At 39.8% G+C, this 12,711-nt stretch overlaps 1 protein-coding gene across 3 annotated transcripts in view; it reads left to right on the top strand.

The window, feature by feature from the left end:
• Positions 1 to 12,711, top strand: part of RPIA (ribose 5-phosphate isomerase A) — a 102,941-nt gene that overhangs the window by 25,662 nt on the left and 64,568 nt on the right. The window contains exon 1 of one of the 3 annotated variants that reach the window (XM_056553954.1): positions 7,046 to 7,178. The exons of the other annotated variants lie outside the window; for them this stretch is intronic. The gene's annotated coding sequence lies outside the window, so the exon portion shown is untranslated. Of the gene's footprint in view, positions 1 to 7,045; positions 7,179 to 12,711 lie in introns of those variants that run through there. 3 annotated transcript variants of the gene reach the window in all.

Here is a 12,711-nt window from a genome sequence, read left to right as displayed (position 1 = left end):
TTCCGCAGATGGCAGTATTGGAAATTTCCATGGCAGATGTTTCCGCCGCAGAAATTTTGCCGCGTGCAGGGTGCAGCAGAATCCAATTGTGAACAATGGGACTCTGCTGCAACGGAATTTCCAAGCTGACTCTTTCTGCACAATGCCGTTTGGAAATTCCCTTTTGGGAACATGGTCCGAGCTGGGGTGGATTGCGGCAAAATTTGAGTGTCTGCGCCAAAATTTTGCAACGATGTTTAAAAGTCACAGTTCATTATTGAATGATCAAAAAAAGCTAACCCTGCCACTCTACATTAAATAATGTTTTTCATTATTTTTTTTTATTTTTTTTTTAATCTAAATGATTTGTGCAAAAATTTAGCTACTTTTTTTTTACCTATTGCACAAATCTTTTTTAACAATTTACCACCAAAAGAGATTAAAACACAATGTTAAATTCCCCTCCATAGAGATTAACGAAAATGTGAAGTGAAATAGGAAGAAGGTATTTTTATTTTTTGTGTTTTATACGTTTATTTACTATAAAATCTAATAAAAAAAATCTAATAAAAAATATTGTAAAATAAATAACTAATTCATATATATATATATTCAGCTTTTTTAAAGATTTTTTTCATCTTTAATCTTTTTGGAAAATCTAATATTATTTTTTTAATATTATATTTTAAGTATTTAGAATAAAAATATCCCGTACCATAGATTACTACTGTAGTCTGCAATGAGCAGTGTTTTTTAAACGGTGTGCCTCCAGCTGTTGCAAAGCTACAACTCCCAGCATGCCCAGACAGCCTTTGGCTTGTTTTTGTGTTTTAGCAGTGTATCTGTTACTGATTTACTATAAAATCTAAGGGCATACGCCCTGCATCCCTGATCCTTAAGGACTCAGGGCATACCTGTACGCCCTGATCCGGTATAACGGGTTTAAACCTTTCTCACCAGCAGAGAAAGAGTTAAACCTGGTGGGTCCCGGTTGCTACGGGCAGCCAGGACCCACAGCTAATGCCGGGCACGCCGATCGGGCCGATGCCCGGCAATCAACTTTGATCGCGGCATCTAAAACAAAAGTAAAAGAATCCCAGCAGCTCAGCAGAGCTGATCGGTACTATCGCGACAAAATCGCAATGTCCCGATCAGCTTACCAGACGACGGGAGGGTCCTCACCTGTCTCTCCGTTGTCCGATCGGTGATCTACTGCTCCATGCCAGTCTAGAGCAGCAAATCACTGTTTACACTGATCAGGGCAAAAAAAAAAAAGTGTAACATTTTTTTTAAATAAAAGTTCATTAACCCCTTCCCTATTAAAAGTTTCAATCACCCCCCTTTTCCCATTTTTTCAATAAAATAATGTAATAAAGAATAAAAATAATCATATGTGGTACCGCCGCGTGCGCAAATGTCCGAATTATTAAAATATTAGGTTAGCTAAACCACACAGTTGATGGCGTACACGTAAAAAAATACCAAAGTCCAAAATTGTGCATTTTTGGTCACTTCATCTACCATAAAAATATTAATAAAAAGCGATCAAAAAGTCCCATGAAAACAAAAATGGTACCGATAAAAACAACAGACCACGGCACAAAAAATGAGCCCTCATACCGCCCCGTACAGGGAAAAATAAAAAAGTTATAGGTGTCATAAGATGCCAACTTTAAACTAACTATTTTTGGTGCATGTAGTTTATATTTTTTTAAGTATTAAAATAAAAACTATATAAATGGGTATCCTTGTAACCGTATGGACCTACAGAATAAAGATAAGGTGTCATTTTTACCAAATATGGCACGGCGTAGAAACGGGAGCCCCCAAAAGTAGCAAAATTGCTAAAAAAAAATTTTTTATTTCATCCCGCAAATATTTTTTTTTTTTGGTTTCGTCGCACGTTATATTATAAAATAAGTGATGTCATTGCAAAGTACAATCGGTGATGCAAAAAATAAGCTCTTACATGGGTCTGTAGGTGCAAAATTGAAAGCGTTAGGATTTTTAGAAGGGAAGGAGGAAAAAGCGAAAATTTGCTGAGTCCTTAAGGTGAAAATAGGCCCTAAGGGGTTAAAAAATAATTACCATATGTATGTTCTGTATACATATATTTTATAATCATTTTTTCGTTTTTCATCTTATTTTTTCCTCTTTTTTTCATCTTCTGGAAAATCTAATATATGAAGTATTGAGAATATAAATGTCACGTACTATAGATTAATACTGCAGTCTGCGATGAGCAGCTGATGCAATGTTTTTGAAACAGTGTGCCTCCAGCTGTTGCAAAGCTACAACTCCCAGCATGCCCAGACAGCCTTTGGCTTGTTTTTGTGCTTTATAAGTGTAATTGTTTCTGATTTACTATAAAAAAATAAAATATATATATATATAAATCCTAATAAGCAGCCCAGTGTCGCAACGTATAAGGTGGCACCTTATATTGTGAGGATACAATACATTTTGCACTTTATGGAACTTTATGTGCGCTGCGATCTTCTCTATTGTACATATATACCGTATATATATATATATATATATATATATATGTGTGTGTGTGTGTTTTTAAAATAAAAAAAAATTTCTGTATGCATATATTTTATAAAGATTTTTTTCATTTCTCATCTTATTTTTTCATCTTATTTCATCTCTTGGAAAATCTAATATTTGAAGTATTTCCAGCTGTTGCAAAGCTACAACTCCCAGCATGCCCAGACAGCCTCTGGCTTGTTTTTGTGTTTTATCGGTGTATTTGTTGCTGATTTACTATAAAATGTAATAAAATATATGTTTAATGATTTTTTCATTTTTCATCTTATTTTTTAATCTTTTTTTATTAAATTTTTTTTTCATATATTGGAAAATCTAATATACGAAGTATTTAGAATATAAATGTCACGTACTATAGATTACTACTGTAGTCTGCGATGAGCAACTAATGCAATGTATTTGAAACAGTGTGCCTCCAGCTGTTGCAAAACTACAACTCCCAGCATGCCCAGACAGCCTTTGGCTTGTTTTTGTGCTTTATAAGTGTAATTGTTTCTGATTTACTATAAGATATATATATATATATATATATATATATATATATATATATGTGTGTTTTAAAAAAAAAATTATTCTGTATGCATATATTTTCAAAAGATTTTTTTCATTTTTCATCTTATTTTTTCATCTTTTTTCATCTCTTGGAAAATCTAATATTTGAAGTATTTCCAGCTGTTGCAAAGCTACAACTCCCAGCATGCCCAGACAGCCTCTGGCTTGTTTTTGTGTTTTATCGGTGTATTTGTTGCTGATTTACTATAAAATCTAATAAAATATATGTTTAATGATTTTTTTCACTTTTCATCTTATTTTTCCATCTTTTTTTTTTTATCTTTTTTTTTTCATCTTTTGGAAAATCTCATATTTTAAGTATTTAGAATATAAATGTCACGTACCATAGATTACTACTGTAGTCTGCAATGAGCAGCTAATGCAGTGTTTTTGAAACTGTGTGCCTCCAGCTGTTGCAAAACTACAACTCCCAGCATGCCCAGACAGCCTTTGGCTTGTTTTTGTGTTTTATAAGTGTAATTGTTTCTGATTTACTATAATTTAAATAAATATATATATATATATATATATATATATATATATATATAAAATTATCATATGTATGTTCTGTATGCATATATTTTATAATGATTTTTTTTTCACTTTTCATCTTATTTTTTCATCTTTTTTTTTTCATCTCTTGGAAAATCTAATACATCAAGTATTTAGAATGTAAATGTCACGTACCATAGATTACTACTGCAGTCTGCGATGAGCAACTAATGCAATGTTTTTGAAACGGTGTGCCTCCAGCTGTTGCAAAACTACAACTTCCAGCATGCCCAGACAGCCTTTGGCTTGTTTTTGTGTTTTATAGGTGTATTTGTTTCTGTTTAACTATAATATATATATATATATATATATATATATATATATATATATATATTTATAATTATCAAATGTATGTTCTGTATGCATATATTTTATAATGATTTTTTAAATTTGCTGGGAGTTGTAGTTTTGCAACAGCTGGAGGTCCATTGTTTAGGCCACTGTAATAAACACTCATTAGCGTCCCGATCATAATGCTGGGAGTTTAGTTTAGCAACAGCTGGAGGCATGCTGCTTAGAGCCCATACGATGCTGAGGTTGCTATGTATTGCAGGGGTTTGCGATGCTCGGGGAAGAATCACTATTGAATGGCGATGGATGAGGTCATCTTTTATTCACACAGGATGGGGGGGGGGGGGGGGGGTTTACGGATTCTCTTGTCTCTGCGCTGTCTGACCGGCCTCATCTAAGATGCATTGAATCCATCCTGTCACGTGCTGAGATATCCGATGATCTCATCCTAACACGTCTCCGGGGAAGATTCATTTTTAAACATCTTCATAGTTTTCATTTATCACTGATGTCATCTCAGGGTTTTCATTCATAAAAAATGCCTCTGAGCGATCGCCTTTGGCGCCAAAGTGAAAAAGAGTAGCGTCCTCCAATTTCTGTACTGAATTACCAAGATCGGAAAAGCTCGATCCTGATGACAAGATCATTCTCTTATGTCATTGTTTTAATAAATGAATGAAAAAAAAACTGCAGTAACTTATAATACACACCTTAAGCTGCTGCAGAACATCATAATAAACACTTAAGCTGCTGCAGAATATCATAATGCACGCCTCAATGGTTTATGGAATCTAAAACATCACTTCAGCTGCTGAAGAACATCGTAATACACACCTCAGCTGCTGAAGAACATCGTAATACACACCTCAGCTGCTGAAGAACATCGTAATACACACCTCAGCTGCTGAAGAACATCGTAATACACACCTCAGCTGTTGCAGAAAAAAATCTGACAAATCTAATAAAAATATTGTAAAAGAAACAGCTAATTCACTATATATATATATATATATATATATATATATATATATATAATTCTCTTATGTCATCATTTTAATAAATTAATTAAAAAACATACAGTACCTTACAATACACACCTTAGCTGCTGCAGAACATCATATTGCACACCTAAGCTGCTTCAGAACATCACAATACACACCTCAGCTGCTACAGAACATTATAATACACACCTCAGCTGCTTCAGAACATCACAATACACACCTCAGCTGCTACAGAACATTATAATACACACCTTAGCTGCTGCAGAACATTATAATACACGACTCAGCTCATGTAGGACATCATAATACACACCTCAGCTGCTGCAGAACATCATAATGCACACCTAAGCTGCTGTAGAACATCATAATGCACACCTAAGCTGCTGCAGAACATCATAATACACACCTCAGCTGCTGCAGAACATTATAATACACACCTAAGCTGCTGAAGAACCTAATACACACCTCAGCTGCTGCAGAACATCATAATACACACCTCAGCTGCTGCAGAACATTATAATACATGACTCAGCTGATGTAGGACATCATAATACACACCTCAGCTTCTGCAGAACATCATAATGCACACCTAAGCTGCTGCAGAACATCATAATGCACACTGAAGCTGCTGCAGAACATCATAATACACACCTCAGCTGCTGTAGAACATTATAATACACGACTCAGTTGATGCAGAACATCATAATACACACCTCAGCTGCTGTAGAACATTATAATACACGACTCAGCTGATGCAGAACATCATAATACACCTCAGCTGCTGCAGAACATTATAATAAACCTCACCTGCTGTAGAACATTATAATACACGACTCAGCTGATGCAGAACATCATAATACACACCTCAGCTGCTGCAAACCATCATAATACACGACTCAGCTGATGCAGAACATCATAATACACACCTCAGCTGCTGCAGAACATTATAATAAACCTCACCTGATGCAGAACATCATAATACACACCTCAGCTGCTGCAGAACATTATAATACATGACTCAGCTGATGTAGGACATCATAATACACACCTCAGCTTCTGCAGAACATCATAATGCACACCTAAGCTGCTGCAGAACATCATAATGCACACTGAAGCTGCTGCAGAACATCATAATACACACCTCAGCTGCTGAAGAACATTATAATACACGACTCAGTTGATGCAGAACATCATAATACACCTCAGCTGCTGCAGAACATTATAATAAACCTCACCTGCTGTAGAACATTATAATACACGACTCAGCTGATGCAGAACATCATAATACACACCTCAGCTGATGCAGAACATCATAATACACGACTCAGCTGATGCAGAACATCATAATACACACCTCAGCTGCTGCAGAACATTATAATAAACCTCACCTGATGCAGAACATCATAATACACACCTCAGCTGCTGCAGAACATCATAATACACACCTCAGCTGATGCAGAACATCATAATACACACCTCAACTGCTGTAGAACATTATAATAGAATTATAATTGCTTCATCTTTTTCTTTGCCCAATCTTGATAGCTTTACCCTATAAACTGCAAAAAAAATAAATGCTGAAATTTACCAAAAAATTAACCCATAAAATGCCAGAACAGCCTTAGCTCTCTCACCTTTCTCCCATGTATTGCCAGCAGAGAAAAAATGACTCGGAGCCACAGACGTGTAGAAATGTTGGGTGGATGGCAGCGAGAATTGTGATGGGGATCAGTACAATGTTTATTGTTCTATGGGGGGGGGGGGGGGGGGGTAATTGTACTAAGAATGGGGGGAAGTTTTCACTAAATAGCTTTGTTACCGGCAGCGTGTATCTAAGGGGCAGCATTCAGGGCTTGTTAAAAGTCAAAAATAGGAAAATGTAAGGATTAAAGAAAAGTAAATAATACAGATAAAGCAAATCCTTACATATAAAAGTAATAAAGATCTGCTGGGATCAGTAATCAATGTCTATGTAGAGGACGGGAGCTTCTTCAGGGTCCAGTACAGAACACAATGGGGGAGATTTATCAAAACCTGTCCAGAGGAAAAGTTGCCCATAGCAACCAATCAGATCGCTTCTTTCATTTTTCAGAGGCCTTGTTAAAAGGGAAAGTAGCGATCTGATTGGTTGCTATGGGCAACTCAGCAGCTTTTCCTCTGGACAAGTTTTGATAAATCTCCCCCAATGTCCTAAAAAAGTAAAATGGAGCCGCCCTCACCTGGTGTCCAAAGGAGCAGCTAACCCTGGGACAGGTAAAGAGAAAAACAGAACATGTAGTACTTCACTGTACTGTAGGGGGCGCTACCAGACACCAGTCAGTGCATACACTTCAGTAAGGCTGGGTTCACATCACGTTTTTGCCATACTGTTTTCAATCCGTTTTTCTAAAGAAAACCGTATGGCAAAAAAACGGATGGAACAGTATGGAAAAAAGTAAACCGTATGCGTTTTTAAACAGTATACTGTTTTTAAAAGTACATACAGTTCCGTCAGTTTTTATAGAAAAAAAAAAACATACGTTTTAGAAAATTTTGTCCATTTTTAATGGGAGGGGTCTTGGGTGGGGACTTTAGGATTCAAATGCGCATGTGCAAAGTAAAAACGTATACGTTTTTCCCGTATGGAACCGTCTACATGTGCGTTTCCCATTGACGTCCATGTTAAAAAAAAACGTATGCAGTTGCAGTACAGTTTTTAAACCGGAGTCAAAACCGTGGTTGACAATGAAATGTCCATTCTGATTGGTCGGTTCTTCCGGCCATTGACAAGTTTCACAGATCTGGACTGTCCATAACATTGTATGTTGAGTCGGGTTTCAAGTTACAATGAAAAGAGGCCATTGTTAGCATAGGAACCACTGTATAGGGGACTAAGTAGGCAATGTATATTTCTTTTTTGGTGAGGGATGTACGGTATGTATTCTCAGTAAAAGCTTAAAGAGGTATCCCAGCCCCTACAGCGCTCGGATATATCCGGTACCTGTTATGGAGATCGCGGAGGGTCCAGACACTTCTCACCTATCTTATGGATCTTTGTGTTTAGGGTCTGGAATACTTCTTTAGGGTTCGTTCACACATACAGGATCCTGTGCAGATTTGATGCGCAGGATTTGTAACTGCAGATTAGAAGCTGCGCTCAGTCATTTAGTTTACATTGAAATCTGCAGCAGAAAATCCTTCGCATCAAATCTGCATACGTGTGAACGTACCCTTAGGGTGCGTTCACACGCGCAGATTTTTTAGCGGGTTTTCCGCTGTGTATTTGAAAGTGGGCGGGCTCTTCTCGGCTGTCCGCAGCAGATTTTCTGCGGTGGAATGTACACTGCGGAAAATCCGCCACAAGCCCCATTGAAATCAGTAGGGACTGTGGCGGATTTTCCGCAGCGTAAATTCCGCCGGCGGAAAATCTGTTGCGGACAGCCGAGAAGAGCCCGCCCACTTTCAAATACGCATCGGAAAACCCGCTATTTTGGACTTACCCTTCAACACCCTAGGCCAGCAGAGATAATGATGTTGGCATTCAACCATTCAGTGTTTTAGACCTCTGGGGATGTTGTTAGTAACTAGAGATGAGCGAACTTACAGTAAATTTGATTCGTCACGAACTTCTCGGCTCGGCAGTTGATGACTTTTCCTGCATAAATTAGTTCAGCTTTCCGGTGCTCCGGTGGGCTGGAAAAGGTGGATACAGTCCTAGGAAAGAGTCTCCTAGGACTGTATCCACCTTTTCCAGCCCATCGGAGCACCGGAAAGCTGAACTAATTTATGCAGGAAAAGACATCAACTGCCGAGCCGAGAAGTTTGTGACGAATCAAATTTACTGTAAGCTCGCTCATCTCTATTAGTAACCAAGAAAATGGACAATTCATACAGTACAGCTACATTTTCAAGGGTATTGATGGCGTTGACCAACCGTCAACCAAAATCTACTGTAGGAGAGCTTTTATTTTGTTTGTCATGTTCCCTCTATATTTATCATTATAAATCGAGAAAAAAGAAACTTGACTTAATGCATATATATATATTTTTATTTTTTTATTTGTTATTTATATAATTATTATTGATTTATTTAGTTAGTTATTATTATTGATTTATTTTTACAAATACCGTATTTTTCGCCCTATAGGACGCTCCGGCGTATAAGACGCACCCTATTTTTAGGTGCAAAATCTAAAAAATTTAAGATTTTGAACCCAATAGTGGTCTTCAACCTGCCGACCTCCAGATGTTGCAAAACTACAACTCCCAGCATGCCCGGACAGCCGTTGGCTGTCCGGGCATGCTGGGAGTTGTAGTTTTGCAACATCTGGAGGTCCGCAGATTGAAGACCACTGCATAGGAGGTAATACTCACGTGTCCCCGCCGCTCCGGACCCGTCACCACTGCCCTGGATGTCGCTCCATCGCTGTCCCCGTTGCTCTGGAACGTCTCTGCTGCCGGCCGGGTATCCTCGCTCTCCGTCGCCGCCATCACGTCGTTACACACGCCGACGCACGTACGCGACGACGTGATGACGAGGAAGGAGAGCGCCGGCCATACAGGGGATCCCTGAACGGAGAAGACACCGAGGAGGCAGGTAAGGTCCCTCCCGGTGTCCTGTAAGCACTAACCCGGCTATTCAGTCGGGCTGTTCGGGACCATCGCGGTGAAATCGCGGCGGTCCCGAACAGCCCGACTGAACAGCCGGGTTAGTGTCACTTTCCCTTCAGACGCGGCGGTCAGCTTTGATCGCCGTGTCTGAAGGGTTAATACAGGGCATCACCGCGATCGGTGATGTCCTGTTTTAGCCGCAGGTCCCAGCCGTTGATGGCCGCAGGGACCGCCGCGATAGGGGTGTATTCGCCGTATAAGACGCACCGACTTTTTCCTTTCAGTTTTGGGGAAGAAAAAGTGCTTCTTATACGGCGAAAAATACGTTAATCTTAATTTTTTTCTTCTTTCCCACATCCAGGAATCCATTCATACGTAATCCGATTCTTTTGTATAGATGACTCATTGAGTCCTATGGCCCCGGAGACAGTCAATACCCAGATCACTTGATCATTCATTTCCGGAGGTGAAGAAGCCATAAGTGCTTCCACCTAAGTATTGTAAGGAACTGAGTCCGGCGGCGATCGAACGTTACTTGTCTTGTGAACAAAACCGGGAAACTTTCCAAGACGAAAATCAATCTTCATTGTCAAATTTGTGAATGAAAGAAAGGAGTCAGTAATGTGGAACCGCCGATGATGATGGTCATGACCTAGCGAAATGAAGGAGCTGCTGGTTACATCAGAATTTCCATTGATAGGTTATTAAAGGGATAAAAAAAAAAAAAATTCTAATCAACTGGTGCCAGAAACAGATTTGTAAATTACCTAAATCTTAATCCTTCCAGTACTTATCAGCTGCTGTATACTACAGAGGAAGTTGTATTTATTCTGGAGTTCTTTTCAGTCTGACCACAGTGCTCTCTGCTGACACCTCTGTTCATGTCAGGAACTGTTCAAATCCCCATAGAAAACATATCCTGCTCTTGACAGTTCCTGACACGGACAGAGGTGTCAGCAGAGAGCACTGTGGTCAGACTGAAAAGAACTCCAGAAAGAAAAACAACTTCCTTTGTAGCATACAGCAGCTGATAAGTACTCGGAGGGTTACAAATCTGTATAACTTTCTGGCACCAGTTGATTGGAAAACAATTGTTTTCCACCGGAGTTTCCCTTTAAAGGGGTAATACATCATTGTATTACCTTTAAAGGGGGTAATTCACTGCAAAACATTTTTTTTTTTAAATCAACTGGTGCCAGAAAGTTAAACAGATTTGTAAATTATTTCTATAAAAAAATTTTTATCCTTCCAGTACTTATAAGCTGCTGTATGCTCCACAGGAAGTTATTTTCTTTTTGAATTTCTTTCCAGTCTGACCACAGTGCTCTCTGCTGACACCTCTGTCCATGTCAGGAACTGTCCAGAGCAGGAAAAGGTTTGCTATGGGGATTTGCACCTACTCTGGACGGTTCCTGAGACAAGCAGAGGTGTCAGCAGAGAGCACTGTGGTCAGACAGAAAGGAAATTCAAAAAGAAAGGAACATTCCTGTGGAGCATACAGCAGCTGATAAGTACTGGAAGGATGAAGCCTTTTAAATAGAAGTAATTTAAAAATCTGTTTAACTTTTTTGGCACCAGTTGATTTGAAATAATTTTTTTTTCCAGTTGAGTACCTCTTTAACCCCTCTATCCCGAATGTAAATCAGTGGGTTCCAAACTGTTGACCTCCAGATGTTGCAAAACTACAACTCCCAGCATGCCCGGACAGCCATAGGCTGTCCGGGCATGCTGGGAGTTGCAGTTTTGCAACAGCTGGAGGTTCGCCGTTTGGACGACCACTTATGAAGAGCCAACTTGTAGTGAACCAACCTCGCCAAGGATGTTATATTTTTGTGCATATTTGTCCATAATATGGATTTGTTATTTTTCCATAAAATACCGTAAGTATTGTGTCAGTCTTTTGTATCGTAAATACTGATTGGCGTCTTCTAGACAGAAAATTAAATCACATTTATGCACAAAATACGGATCCAATAAGGATGCACTGGACGTTTTCTACCCCCAAAATTAATTAAAGTAGTACATGCGCTTTTAAAATACATGTATATCAGACAATCTGTTTTCAGAAAGGAGTCTAATAGGACAGGAGTGAGCACAGGAGTGAGCTAGTCCTGCCCTTACTTCCTTACTTGATGATGATGCAGCAGGACAGGATTTTGTTCTCTATGGTATGGGGACCCCTAGTGTTTTATTTATTTATTTATTTTTTTTTATAAGCCTTGATTTCTATACAAGGAGATAAAAAAAATTACCGTATTTTTCGCCGAATAAGACGCACTTTTTCTTCCCCAAAACTGGGGAGAAAAAGTCGGTGCGTCTTATACGGCGAATACACACCTATCGCGGCGGTCCCTGCGGCCATCAACTGCCGGGACCCGCAGCTAATACAGGACATCACCGATCGCGGTGATGCCCTGTATTAACCCTTCAGACGCGGCGATCAAAGCTGACCGCCGCGTCTGAAGGGAAAGTGACACTAACCCGGCTATTCAGTCGGGCTGTTCGGGACCGCCGCGATTTCACCGCGGCGGTCCCGAACAGCTCGACTGAATAGCCGGGTTAGTGCTTACAGGACACCGGGAGGGACCTTACCTGCCTCCTCGGTGTCTTCTCCGTTCAGGGATCCCCTGTATGGCCGGCGCTCTCCTTCCTCGGCATCACGTCGTCGCGTACGTGCGTTGGCGTGCGTAACGGCGTGATGGTGGCGACGGAGAGCGAGGATACCCGGCCGGCAGCAGAGACGTTCCGGAGCGACGGGGACACGGCGACAGCGATGGAGCGACATCCAGGGCAGCGGTGACGGGTCCGGAGTGGCGGGGACACGTGAGTATTAACTCCTATGCAGTGATCTTCAATCTGCGGACCTCCAGATGGTGCAAAACTACAACTCCCAGCATGCCCGGACAGCCAACGGCTGTCCGGGCATGCTGTGAGTTGTAGTTTTGCAACATCTGGAGGTCCGCAGGTTGAAGACCACTATTGGGTTAAAAATCTTTATTTTTTTAGATTTTGCCCCTAAAAATTGGGTGCGTCTTATACGCCGGTGCGTCCTATAGGACGAAAAATACGGTATATGAAGTATATTAGAATATTCAACAAAAAATGTCATGCTATTATCACCAATATTTATTATAAAAGTCCCTCTTCATTAGCTCACAGTGTTAGAAATCCTTTCAGGGGAAGGGGACATATCCTT

This window comes from Hyla sarda, chromosome 1 (assembly GCF_029499605.1).
Source record: "Hyla sarda isolate aHylSar1 chromosome 1, aHylSar1.hap1, whole genome shotgun sequence".
Taxonomy (NCBI): Eukaryota; Metazoa; Chordata; class Amphibia; order Anura; family Hylidae; genus Hyla; species Hyla sarda.
Note: the sequence above shows the minus strand (reverse complement) of the source record. Positions and strands in the feature narration are given on the sequence as shown.